General features: G+C 44.1%; 1 non-coding gene across 1 annotated transcript; it reads left to right on the top strand.

Annotated features, from left to right (window-relative positions):
- Positions 1-11,780: 11,780 nt before the first annotated feature.
- On the top strand, positions 11,781-11,852 carry trnat-cgu. The gene has a single exon. It is a non-coding gene; the product is annotated as a tRNA-Thr (tRNA).
- Positions 11,853-13,435: the final 1,583 nt, after the last annotated feature.

Below are 13,435 nucleotides of genomic sequence, written 5' to 3'. Positions count from 1 at the left end.
TATTTGGAAAGCTGGACTTTTGCCGGACTGAAATAATTTGCCGAGCAGAAAATTGAGTTTTAAATCGTTAACCTAAATATCAGAAGAAAGAAAGTAAAACGATTATGGGTTAAACGTGGGAACTGGCGACTAGATGGGGCAGTGTGGGAAAATAAATGTAAAGCCACATGACAATTAAGGCATTTGTGAAGAAAATGTTTCATATATTGCGAATTGAAATCATCAAGTATTATAATTCTGCGAGTGGACCTCACCAGTAATTGTTGCGTTTAGTGTTTATTGCATTTTGAGAAAGATTCCTGTGGCTCTCACCCCACAGGTTGAATTATTGCTTCTGTTTGCGAGCGCCCTCTGCTGCGTAGTAACTGGAATTGTCAGTGTGTTTGACCTGCTTTCTCTCGATAGCAGCGGGGGGGGGGGGGGGGGGGGGGGGGACTCATTGCACGGAAATACATGGCGGTGTCGGAGATCAGGGCTTTGATGACAGTAAGCTCGGTGATTTTGATAGCTTTTCTAAACGTGGAATAGAATCGATCAGTAACATCGGGGTTTTTCTCCCTTGCAGAGATTATGCATGCACACTGGAGGATGATAGCGCTGTTAACACGAACAGAACATTGAACATTCAGAAGAACTTGATTTAAGGTGGGGTGATATTACTTTTTCATAGAATTTACAGTGCAGAAGGAGGCCATTCGGCCCATCGAGTCTGCACCGGCTCTTGGAAAGAGCACCCTACCCAAGGTCAACACCCCCACCCTTTCCCCATAACCCAGTAACCCCACCCAACACTAAGGGCACTTTTGGACACGAGGGGCAATTTATCATGGCCAATCCACCTAACCTGCACATCTTTGGACTGTAGGAGGAAACCGGAGCACCCGGAGGAAACCCACGCACACACGGGGAGGATGTGCAGAATCCGCACAGACAGTGACCCAAGCCGGAATCGAACCTGGGATCCTGGAGCTGTGAAGCAATTGTGCTATCCACAATGCTACCACGCTGCCCCTGTGGCAATGAATTCCACAGGTTCACTGTTCTTTGTGTGAAGAAATGTCTCCTTATCTCTGGCCTCATTGGTTCACAAGCTAGGATTATCAGTGGGTCTACATCAATGCGATCATTTTGACCCTGAACTCTTGTTAGGATTTGGTTTTGATCACTGAGGTTTTTTGTGTTCATGTCTTAAAACCATTTCAGCACTGAGCCTTGTGTAGGATTTTATTTTTCATTGTCATTGTTAACCTGAATCCTCAGACTGTGACCCCTGGTGCTGGGCACACCCATCAAACAATTAACTTCATTTCCTTTTCAAGCCTCATTTCAGAAACCCACCGTCCCAATGTATCTTATTGGCGCGGTTCTGATGCAGAAACGTGGAAAATAGGAACTGGAGGAGGTCATTCGGAACTTCGGAACTTCGAACCTGCTCCGCGATTCATCATTAGTCATCCAACTCAAGAGTATAATCCCACATTCCCCCATATACTGTCATCCCCCACGCCCTAAATGCTCCATCTAACTGTTCTTGAAAACATACAATATTTTGGCCTCAACTCCTCTGTGGTAACGAATTCCACAGGTTGATCACTCTCTGGGTGAAGAAATCTCTCCTCATGTCTGTCCCAAATGGTCGGCCACGTGGTGCTATGTCTTTTCGTCCGACGTCTCTTCGTCCAACGACACTTCGTCCACGTCTTTTGGTCCAACGTCTTTTTGTCCGCACGTCTTTTGGTCCAACGTCTTTTTGTCCGATGATTTTTTTCGTCAAAGACTTTTTGTGACTTGACTTTTTGTAACTTGCTTAGTAGCACTCCACTCCACTCCCCACAATAACTTTTTGTAAATAGAAATCTTCTCTAATGCACATAGCAAGGTATAATATGCAATAAAGGATTTTTATTTTTAATGGTCTCTTTCCTTTAACGAGCCTCGTTAAAGGATAGATATTACCGTTCTCTTTCTTAATTCGCAAATAACAAATAATGCTGCTGAGGGGTTTCATTCTGCGATAAAGCGTTCGGCGGGTGGAGCTCATTTGAATATCCGGAGGTTAATCAAAACTCTGAAGGAAGAGGAAGGGTTCATAATAGGCAAAAAGGCTCAAATTCTTTGGGGAGATCAGTCGACTTCATGTACGCGATATAAGAAAATAACTGAACGCCTCAAAAGATTGGTCGTTCAATATGATTCTACAACAAAAATTGATTTCTTGAGGAATGTGGCTTACAATTTACATCAATTTTAAGTAATTTTGGGAATTTTAAGTAATTAGTAAACTTTTAGATTTTTTAACTGCATTTTTAGATTTTCTAACTGCATTTTTCAACTTGCATTTTACTTGCATTTTATCAATTACTTGCATTTTAGCAACTAAAGTCACTTGCTGTATTGTACTTGCATTTTATCAATTGAATGGTTTTATACGGAGTTAATTTGTAATTGGATAATTGGACGAAGTGACGTTGGACCAAAAGACGGGCGGACAAAAAGACGTTGGACCAAAAGACGTGGACGAAGTGTCGTTGGACGAAGTGACGTCGGATGAAAAGACGCGACACGGGCCACGTATCCTCAGACTGTGACCCCTGGATCTGGACACGCCCACCACCGGGAACATCCTTCCTGCAGTTACCCCGTCCAGTCCTGTTCGAAGTTTATAAGTTTATCTGAGGTCTCCCCTCATTTTTCTGAACTCCAGCGAATACAATCATATTCTATATCCTCCTATACGAACAGAAATGGTAGTAATGATCATTATTTCATCAGCATCACCATCAGCAGTATATCCATTATAACAACTAGATGGCAGGAAAAATGGACTGACTGGATTTAATCTGGGACGGAAATATTGATTTAAAAGTGAAATTATGACTAGTGAGATCGTCCCATTTGACGGTTCCATGTGTAACTCTGCGGTGCAATCAATCACTATGGCCTCTGACAGAGCAAAACTATCGAGCCCCATTCCAGTGAACTGCTGATACAACAATGCCAAGCATAGAAGAGCGGGAGCACCTTGTCCAGTAAGTGCAGGCAAGGCAGCAACGTATGCTATAGTAAGGGCAACATCAGACAAAAATCTCACAGAGAATCAACGTGTCACTAGCTTAAATCAATAATAACGTTCCCACCGAACATTATATAACCCCCCCCCCCCCCCCCCCCACCTCTCTAACAGAGGCAATACTTACACACCCGTTCCATATGGAGGGAAGCAGAGTCAATAGATGCGTGTCAGGATTAGTGAATCGTTCAATATTGAATAAAATCCGTATTACCGACCTCCGAGAAAACTGAGGATGAATCTATGGGCAGCAGGGATGGAATAGTTCTGAATTAATGTTCAAAGAACTATTCATGATCTGAAAAGATTAAATTAAAGATGGAAGAAGAAAATGTATTGACTTCTGGGGACATAGCATGGAGACAGTTGGCTCGAAAAATCACAGAGGTAGGCATTAAAGTGGGGGGGGGGTGTTGAATGAATGAGTGCGATTGGTAATGTTCACTTTTGCTAATGTAAATGGCTCAGTAATATTACTGCATTTACAGAGGAAACAAATGCTGTAAAAACTGGGCAGGTCTGACAGCATCTGTGGAGAGAGAATGGAGCTAACGTTTCTGGACGACTCTTTGTCAACGCTGGAGCGAACTGGAAATTACGTCCGATTTATACTGTTGTGGGGGGCGTGGAGCGGATGGGGGGCTAGATAGTGGATCAGTGATAGGTGGAGATTAACAAAGATATGGACAGACACACAAATGAAATGTATATGTTGGTGATAATGGCCAAGAAGCAGTACTGTTTTGGCACATTAAGGGGTCCGAATATGTCAACGGCAGTGCATGGGCAAGCAGTGTGTCAAAGGACTACCAAGGTGGCGGGGAGTGGGGGAGGGGAGACAATAGTCAAGAAAAAAGGGGATCGATGGATGATATGAAAATATATTGATCGAAAAAAATGGAGTGAATGTGGCGGAGAGAGTTCACAGTTTGAAATTGGTGAACTCAATGGTAAATCCGGAAGGCTGTGAATGATATGACTGTGGAAGTGGTTATTCTCTGTCCTTGTAGGGGGTTGTGTTTGTTGTTGTTTTACTATGGTCCCTGACTGTGACACTCACTGTACACGCTGGATTATAACGTCTGATAATCGGTGTGTGAGCGCCCTCTGCTGAGCACCAACTGGAATTCTCACTGTGGGGTTTGTGTAAGGCGTCCACGAGATCTGCATCACTGTGGGCTGCAGGGCGCATAAATATACCGCACTGTCAGAGATCAGGGTGTTGCCAATCATTAGATTGGTAATCTTGGCAGTCTTATCTAAAGTAGCTGAAAAGCGGTCACTGATGTCGCTGTGTCTGAATAGTTTACCGCCCAGAATATGAAGCAGATAATATGGAGGCTGCCCGACGATCTGACTGTACCAGTACACATACGGATCAGAATCGCTTGTTTTCAAAGTGCAGGTTAGTCTGATATGACTTCCCTCTTCAACCGTTATTTTTGCAGCCGACTGCTCCACTGTGTCTTGGTGGCTCCATTCTGATATCAAAATAGAAGAAAAACAACAACAGTATCAGTCTCATATTCAACTGTTGACGCATCATAATCAGCATCACTATTATTTTTATCAATAATAACATCTGGGTTAGAGCAATGAGGAGGAGACTGATGTGTTACTGGGACTTACTGAAAAATGATATAGCGATGAAGATCGGAGCGAGACGGTTCCTCATGGTCCTTCCTGAGTCTGTAACTGCGCAGAGAGAGAAATCCTCTGTCAGAGACAGAAATACAGCTCCCCGTCCCCCTGCACGGCTGATTCAACCAATGAACGGAGCAGTCAATAACACAATTGGGGCAGAGCAGCAAACGGAAGCTGTGGGCGGGGATGCAGCAGACTCAATATTGAGTGCAGTGTGCGCAGCTGCACTCAGTACTGACGGAGAGGAATTAGCAACGCTTGAATCTCCAAACGTCGGAGACCACCTTGCACCTGCTCACTGTTCAAATGGCTGCAAATAAATAGACGGTAGAAGAATGAAAGAAGACAAATATCAGCAAATCCGAAAATGACACGAGCCCTTTCGGCCTATCCTACCATAATTATCCAATTCGTCTTTCAGCCTCACCCCACCCGCACTTTTCACATAGCCCGCCATTTCCCCTTTCCTCGATGATTCCCTTTTGAAAGTTACATTTAATATTTTTACTGCCAGCCTTTTTAGGTAGTAAATTCTAGATTTGAACACATCTCATTTTAATCAAGGAATCTAACATCTCTCTGTCTTTTGCCTCTTAATTAGGGATGCTTGGGCTAGCATTTTAGTGGAAACAGTTGCACCCACAGCGATTCCTAAATAAGTATTTCATTTTACTGGTTTGATATAACAAGAACAATCTCAGTTTCTCTGCAACGTTCTCCTTTGTGAAGTCTCCAATTCCTGGTACAATTCTAGCGTATACTCTCCACACCGTCGCGCATGTCTTTAGATTTTCTTTTCTGAAATACCAGTTTCACCCATGTGAACACATATTGAATAACATCTTTTGAAGCATAAACATCAAGAAAAATAAAGATTGTGTCTCATCAGCTCCAATTTAGATTTCCAGGAGGCAATATTTGACACTTCTAAAAAAAATCTAAATCAATGAACACTAAATCAACCCAATGACCTCATTCAAGTCCGGATTGAATAGAATCCGCCAGCAGGGATAGTCAAACTGAAGCATGCTAATCCTAAAGTCCCGTGTGGCCACGTCAACGCCAATAGGGATGGTAACCTGAGTGAGGTCACAATGGGTCTGGCCTCCTTCAGTGTGTGGGTGGAACAATGAGCCATAAAGAGGCCGGGTTCCCTTCCTCCTCCTCAATCCCTGACTCATTACATTCCCGTTCATTGAGAGAGATTCAGTCAGGCATGTTTCTGATAATACTGGCAACGCTGATGCATCGTAAGTCCAGGGTGAAGATCACCAGGATAATTTAGCAGATTGACGCAAGAGTTTTTGCTTTAATTTATAGTTGACCAGAAGATCGACTTTGTCGGCTGGTTTAATTCAGTTGGCTGGAAACTTCATTTGTGATGCAAGCGCGGGTTCAATTCCATACCGCCTGAGGTTACTAATGAAGAACCTGCCTTCTCAACTGTCCCTTGACGGAGATGTGGGAATGCTCAGGTTAAATCATCACCATTCAGATCTCCCCCTCAAAGGGGAAAGTAACCTATGACAATCTGGGACTTTATCTACTTATCTATATATATTATGGGAGTCTTGGTAAATGGGAATTAACACACACATGCAGATAGACACAACTCTCGATCGATCCTCTTTAAGGCGATGCTCTTATGTCCATTCACTTTCACAGGCGAATTGTGTGTAGTTCCCGTAACTCAATCTCCGGTGTCCTTAACTGTGTTAGAAGGAGGATCGGCGCAATTCGATTGTGAATCTACAGACCAGTTTATATAAACCATGCAATAGTATCTACAAAAACAGACACAGCCTCCAAAATGGATAATTAGCAATGCGGTAAAACTGAAAAAAGATGAAATCTCTGGGCGATATCTGGCAGCTGCCAGGAGTCTACAAGTCTGGTTACCTCAATATAAGCAACCTCAGTGTGGAGGACGGAGCGGTCCATTACTGTGCATAGAGGCAGCGCGTCAAATAAAAGACAAGAGCTCGTACAAAAACCTCAGCAAGTACTTACCTGTCGGATAATTAATTGCGATGCCTCGTTGCCCTTGTCCATTTCAAGAGAGATCCGCCCCCCGAATTCCTGCGACCTAGCTCTATGTCCGCAGTTACACATTTCAGTAAATACCACGGAGCTTACCCCGAATATTTATGTACCAATGGAGGTCGAAATCAGCCAACAAATATGGAATGAGTATAACTGTGCAGTACGGGCTGTTCTTCCAAAGAGGGAGATAAGCAGGAAAGGCAATGATCATGAAAGAAAGACATGAAGGCAAACAGAGCGAGACAGAGAGAGAGAGAGCGGAGAATTTAGATGATTATATTGTGAGAGAGAACAATGCAGCAATACGGAGTACTGGGAACTAACAAATGAAGAAAAACAAATGACAAATTTGTTTTGTTGAGGGAGAACCTCGACGTCAAAGCATGTTTAAGGCAAGGAAATACAAATTCGTTTCGAGGAGGTCACCTTATGTCCAGAATGCAGCAAAGATGTACTTCCAATGTCGTTGTGGTACCAAAGCCAGAAAATAACTGCTAACTAATCTTTGAACTACCTACATCATGTATAATATGGATGGTAAACAAGGAGTCTGAGTGATTCGCATAGAACTATGTTATAAGTCGCACAAATAGAAATTAAATAGTGTCTGAGTTACGGGTGTTAGAAAACCGTGATTGTTAGGTAATCAAGTGGAATAAGTGATACTTGGGAGGACATATCAATCTGGGGCGAATAGAGTTTTACCGAGAAATTAATTCTCACTGAGAGTGAGAGAATAACAAGAAGCGATGCAACGTGCAGGGTAGGTCCTGGTCGGCCGCTCACCAAAGCAATAAATTATCTGTCAAGTAGAAATATAAAATCTAGTCGGACTGAACTGCTGACCGAACCAAGGACAGAATTGGGCCAAGCGAAGCAATGATTGTAATAGTACAATCGGATTAAACCGAGAGTAGTAAACGCAATAACGCAATGCTCAACATATCACAGACTCAAAACTGATCAAACTATCAGCTGCCAGCGCAATTGATGGAGTGGAAATGTCAGCGATTGAGCCTCCAGAATTTGTGCACTTTCTGCACCTTTTCATTTCTCAAGTGACTGAGGGGAATAAAAACAAGTCTGTCGGCAGGAAGGACCCAAAATCACAAACATTTAGGGAACGGAATGAGGCCTATTTGAAAGTGGGACAACTAGCGGCTTTCACACCCGCATTGTCCACGTTGCCTTCCATTTTTAAATTTATGGCAATATCCCTTTGACAAGTTCATGTTTATCTTCGCCCTTTATCATTTTGATGCGGTATTCCTGGTAATAAGAAATCACAATGGAAAAAATAAAATTAATCTTTCACTATACATTTTCCATGAAATTGAAGTGATGTTGTCATTGAATCGTCTACCAACGGAAATAATTACATGTGATCTATTCCAGCACAAGGGCAAAATTCTGAGGAGATAAATTGATTCTCCTTTCTACCTTTTTTGTGACGAGCAAAATAATCCAAGATTCCCTTGTCTATTTTCATAAACGTCCTTCATTCCTGGTACTCTTCTGATATATATCATTTGCACTCTATCCAACGCGTTAACATTCTTTGTACTTTATCTTTCACTGGATTTGGACAGAGAAATCCAGCAATAATTTCTACAGAGTTAGGAGCACGTTTTGATATAAACATAAACAGTGACAAAACCTGTGTCCATATTGCTCCAATTTGTAGAATATAATCATAGAATCTCTACAGTGCAGAAGGAGGACATTTGGCCATCGAGTCCGCACCGATCCTCTGGAAGAGCACTCCACCCAAGCCCAGTTCTCCACCTAATTCCTGTAATCCTTGAACCTAATCTAAACATCCATGATGCTGAGGGACAATTTAGCATGGCCAATGCATCCCAACCTGCAAATCTTTAGACTGTGGAAGGTAACTGGAGCACCCGGAGGAAACCCACGCATAAACGGGGAGAAAGTGCAAACCCCACACAGTCACCCAAGGCCGGAATTGAACCTGGGCCCCTGGTGCTGTGATGCAGCAGTGTTGACCACTGTGCCACCGTGCTGAAATTAGCTTTCTGGCAAACGTTCATGTCTGCAGAAAAAATACTCACCGAATCCACGCAATGACCTCCTCCTACATATGGAATACTTAGAACCCTGCAGCAGAGGGCTCCAATGTCAAGCATAGGCCTGATTAAGTCACGTGATAGCATTGACAAATCAATGGGGACGGTATCCGGAGTGATGTCACAATAGCACTGACCACCTGCAGTGTGTGGGTGGAAGAACGAGCTGAACAGAGCTCGGGATCCCTCTCTGCTTCTCAATCTCTGCCTCATCCCATTCCCATTCACTCAGAGAGATTTAGTCAGACATGTCTCTGTTAATACTGGCGGCGCTCTTGCACAGTAAGTATTGGATTATAGGCTGGATTCTCCGGAACCTCAGCCGCGTGTTTCTCGGACGGACAACTCACTCTCAGATTCTCGCAACTTGTGACTAACTTTTAATATTGCATATTTTCGCAGGCGGGCTATGCGCTGATCCAATAACACAGTGACCGGTGACAAAATCCGCATCAGAAGGATGTTCAGTGCAGTTAGATTGTGAATATACAGACCCGACTATGTACCACATGCTATGGTATCAGCAAAAACCGGCACAGCCGCCGAAATTGATCATCATGAACATATTGGCGATGAAGAAAGAGGAGATCTCAGGACTATATCTGGCGGCTGCCAACAAGTCTAAAAAGAATGGTTACCTCAATATAAACGCGCTCAGTGTGGGGGACGGGGCGGTCTATTACTGTGCAATGAGCCAGTGTCACATAGCAGCTAAAATCACGTACAAAAGCCTCAGAGAGTATTTTCAGTTCCACTAAATTTGCGTTCCTGCCCTTGTCGCGGAGGATGGGTTGATCTCGATTCAGAAAAACACTCAGGTCTCTTTATCCACCAATTACATTGCTGTCTCAGTCCTTGTTCAGGTCAATAAAGTTTGGGCTTCGTGAGATTAATCTGCATGTCGCGATGCACAGTACACTTAAACTTGGAATATCCACTTCCGAGCAGAAGTAATGAAAGTTCTGAGATGTGGGGATAATAAAATGTTCCAGGACCGCTAACTTAGGTCGACCTTATGCCAACGAGTCTGAGCCCCTAGTAGTCTTCAGTAGAACATCGACTTTCCGATCGAAAATACATAAAATCTATGTTGACACTTCCTGCTTTCTGTTATGGAGGTTCCCAGATAAGGGACGTGTTTCAACGAAAGTGTGGTGCTGTCGAAGTGAATTCTGTAACATCCACGGGCCTGTGATGAGTCCACGTCTCAAAAATGTCCATGCCCGCGGGGCCATGCATGTGTACGGTCCTTCCAGATATTTTCCGCACTGCCTCAGGGGACCAATATTGCCAGCATTCTCATTCGGTCCCTGGCAATCTGTTGAAATGCACAGAGTTGTGATCCTGTTCTGATAACAAGTAAGGTGCGCCCGCTGCAGCATGGAGTTACTTCTATCGCTGTAATATCCTTCATGGCTCTGAGCTGGGGAATAGTTCAACGATGCTGTGTCTCCCTCGATAACAAACACCGACTCAGGAGATTGTGACACCTCTTCACGGACCTGCTAACAGACGAATGTTGAGCAGGAGTTGGCTATTCATCCCCTTGAGCCTTCTCCAACATTCAATACGTTCGTGACAGTTGCGAACATGACCTCAGATTCACATTTCACCTACCCCGGATGCATTTGCTTACCTTTCAGTCGAGAATCCAACCACATCTGTCTAAAAATCTTCAATGGACTTACCTCAGCGGTCTCTGCGGGAGAATTCCATAGATTCACGAAGCTCGCTCAGAAAAAATGGCCAATGGTTTACATATCCCGTCTTGCTCCATTTTCACATAATCATTATAAATGGCGATGGTCTTTCTGACTGTCCTCTGACATCCACCTTGAGAGGTGAATATCACCGCCCCCCCCCCCCCCCCCGCCACCCCCACATACCCCTCTCCCGCTCGCTGTGTCGGTTTGTTTCTGCTATAATGTGATTGACGGCACAGACATATACAGGGATCTCAATATTTGAGTGCTGGTATTTCTCTATATGTGTATCATATTGAGATCACTTCTACATTTGCTGCTACGCAGATTCTCTCCAATCTGGCGAAACATGAATCGTGCAGGCTGCCCGGATGCTGACTGTTTTAGGAGAGTCAGGGTCGATTGTATTGATGTGTGGCGTCAATATCCTCTTGAACCCTCATTTCAGGGTCCAGATGTTCCACTGGGTCTTGGTGGCTCCAGTCTGATAAAAACGGTCAGAAATCAATAATAATTTGAAAATTCAGAATCAGCCTCATATTGACCAACGTAACGGTCACCCGCACCATAATAATAATTATTTAATTAACAATAATATCTGGTTACTCAGTGAGGGGAGAATGGGGATTTTGCAGTAAAGGAAATACTGAGTAGCGAGATCATAACGAAGAGGGTGACGAGGCGGTTCCCCACGCTTGTTCCTGAATCAATCGCTCTTCAGGGCTGGCAATTATCTGTCAGAGCAGCAATCCCGATTCAGGTCCCACTGCATTGCTGATCCAACCAATGACAGGAATCGAGCAGCGGCAGCAATGTCTAGAATGTCACAACGGTGTTGGAGCGAGAGCACCAAACGGAAGCTGTGACCGAGGCACCGCAGACTCAAAGCTGAAAAAGTGTGCGGCGGTTATCAGCTGCAGTCACAAGTGATGGAGCGGAAATAGTGACAGTTGAGCATCCAGCATCCCGTGACCATCCTGCACCTGCTCAACTCACTGAGAACAATATGGTGTCGGAGGGGTGGGGGCAGATTGAACTGACGCTACCTGCGCCTATTTGAAATAACCTTTTCTATTGCCCTCTTCACCCTGCATTTAAATCCCGTGTTGTTTTCCGTTCTCAGGTTCTGACAATACATTTTTAAATGTTCTATTGATTCTTCTTCTCTCATCAATTGTTGCGTCAGACTCCAAATGATAACAACTCACAGTGAAATTAACATCATTGACTTGGGGTGCGGTGGCCAAGAGGAAAGGCGTTGGTCTCGTAAACCAAAAATCGCGGGTTCGAATCCCGCCCGTGCCTCAGTGCTGATCCATTAAAAGTTCTCTGTAACGTTACATTCTCTCGCAAACACTTGCAGCATGAAATATCTATCATCTTCATAGGACCTTCAGCTAATGAAAATAATTCCAGACAATCTGGTCTTTGAAAAAAGCGAAGTTCAGAGCAATTCCCCTTTTGTACCTTCTTCGTCAGAACCAAAATAAACAAAACTAGTCTGTTGAGCCCTGCTATTATTCTGAGTTCTAACCTCCGCATGTCCACCAAAGTCTTGGCATTCTTTCGACTTCGTCGCATCCATGGTGTGAACCGAGAACTCCAGGGATGATTTGCACAGATTACGCATCGTTTTTTGATTAGAAACACCTATAGTGACAAAGACAGTGTATACACCGCTGAAATTTAGATTCCTGTCTAGGTTTCCCGCCCTGATATGCATTGCAGTCAACACTGAATCCACTCAATAGCCGAATTCGAACACGGAGTAAACCGAATCCGGCAGCAGAGGGCGCCAAATTCAAGCACGGGCGTCAGAAACTCACCTGATGGTGTCGGCCAAGCCGATAGGATGGGAGGCGAGTGATGTCACAATTGACCCTCTCCCTGCACTGCACTAAGTTCCCTCTCTCCAACACAATCCCTGACTCAGTCCAGTCCAGTTCAGTGAGAGAGATTCAGTCAGACATGGTTGTTATAATACTGGTGGTGCTTTGGCACAGTAAGTACTGGTACTGTTAATTAAAACAGATTAGTATATTAATACACATAGGCTAGAGTATAATTATCGATCGGGAATGTCTATGAAGTGCCTGCATCAGACGTCCCAAAAAATGCCGCAGATACAAGCAAATTTGTATCAAACTCAGGGCGCCACGGTGGCGCAATGGTTGGCACTGCTGCCTCATTACGCTGAGGACCCGGGTTCGATCCCGGTCCCAGATCACTGTCCGTATGGTGTTTGAACATTCTCACTCCCACAACCTAGATGTGCAGGCTAAGTGGAGTGGCCACGCTAAAAAGTACCTCTTAATTGAAAAAACTCTAAATTTATAAAGGAACAACAATCTGTTCATTTCATTCTTTCACTTTCGCAGGCGGGCTATATGTAATCCAGTAGCCCAGTCACCAGTGACAATAACAGTCTCAGAAGGGGGTTCGGTGAAGTTAAATTGCCAATATAAAGGCCCCAAAATGTACCAAATGCAATGGTATCAGGAGAAACCGGCACAGCCACCGAGATGGATTATCACCAACAACTCAGCAATGAAGAAAGATGTGGGTTTTGGACGATACCTGGCGTTTGCTGACAAATCTAAACAGAACGGTTACCTCAGTATAAGCGCATTCGATGTGGAGGAAGGGGCGGTCTATTACTGCTCACTGAGTAAAAGCTTTAGAGAAAACCTAAAGCCCGGTACACAACCCTGAATGAGTGTTCACAGCATCACTGAGGTTCCTTTCCGAGAAGGAATTGATCCCGCGCTCAGGCAAGCAATCATGTCTATTTACCGGACAGTTCTCTGGCCTTTTTAGATCAACAGAGGAATAGTTTGGGAAATCTTGAGAGCTATGGCTGAAAATATAAGCCATGATTGAATGGCGGA

This window comes from Scyliorhinus canicula, unplaced genomic scaffold, assembly GCF_902713615.1.
Source record: "Scyliorhinus canicula unplaced genomic scaffold, sScyCan1.1, whole genome shotgun sequence".
Taxonomy (NCBI): Eukaryota; Metazoa; Chordata; class Chondrichthyes; order Carcharhiniformes; family Scyliorhinidae; genus Scyliorhinus; species Scyliorhinus canicula.
Note: the sequence above shows the minus strand (reverse complement) of the source record. Positions and strands in the feature narration are given on the sequence as shown.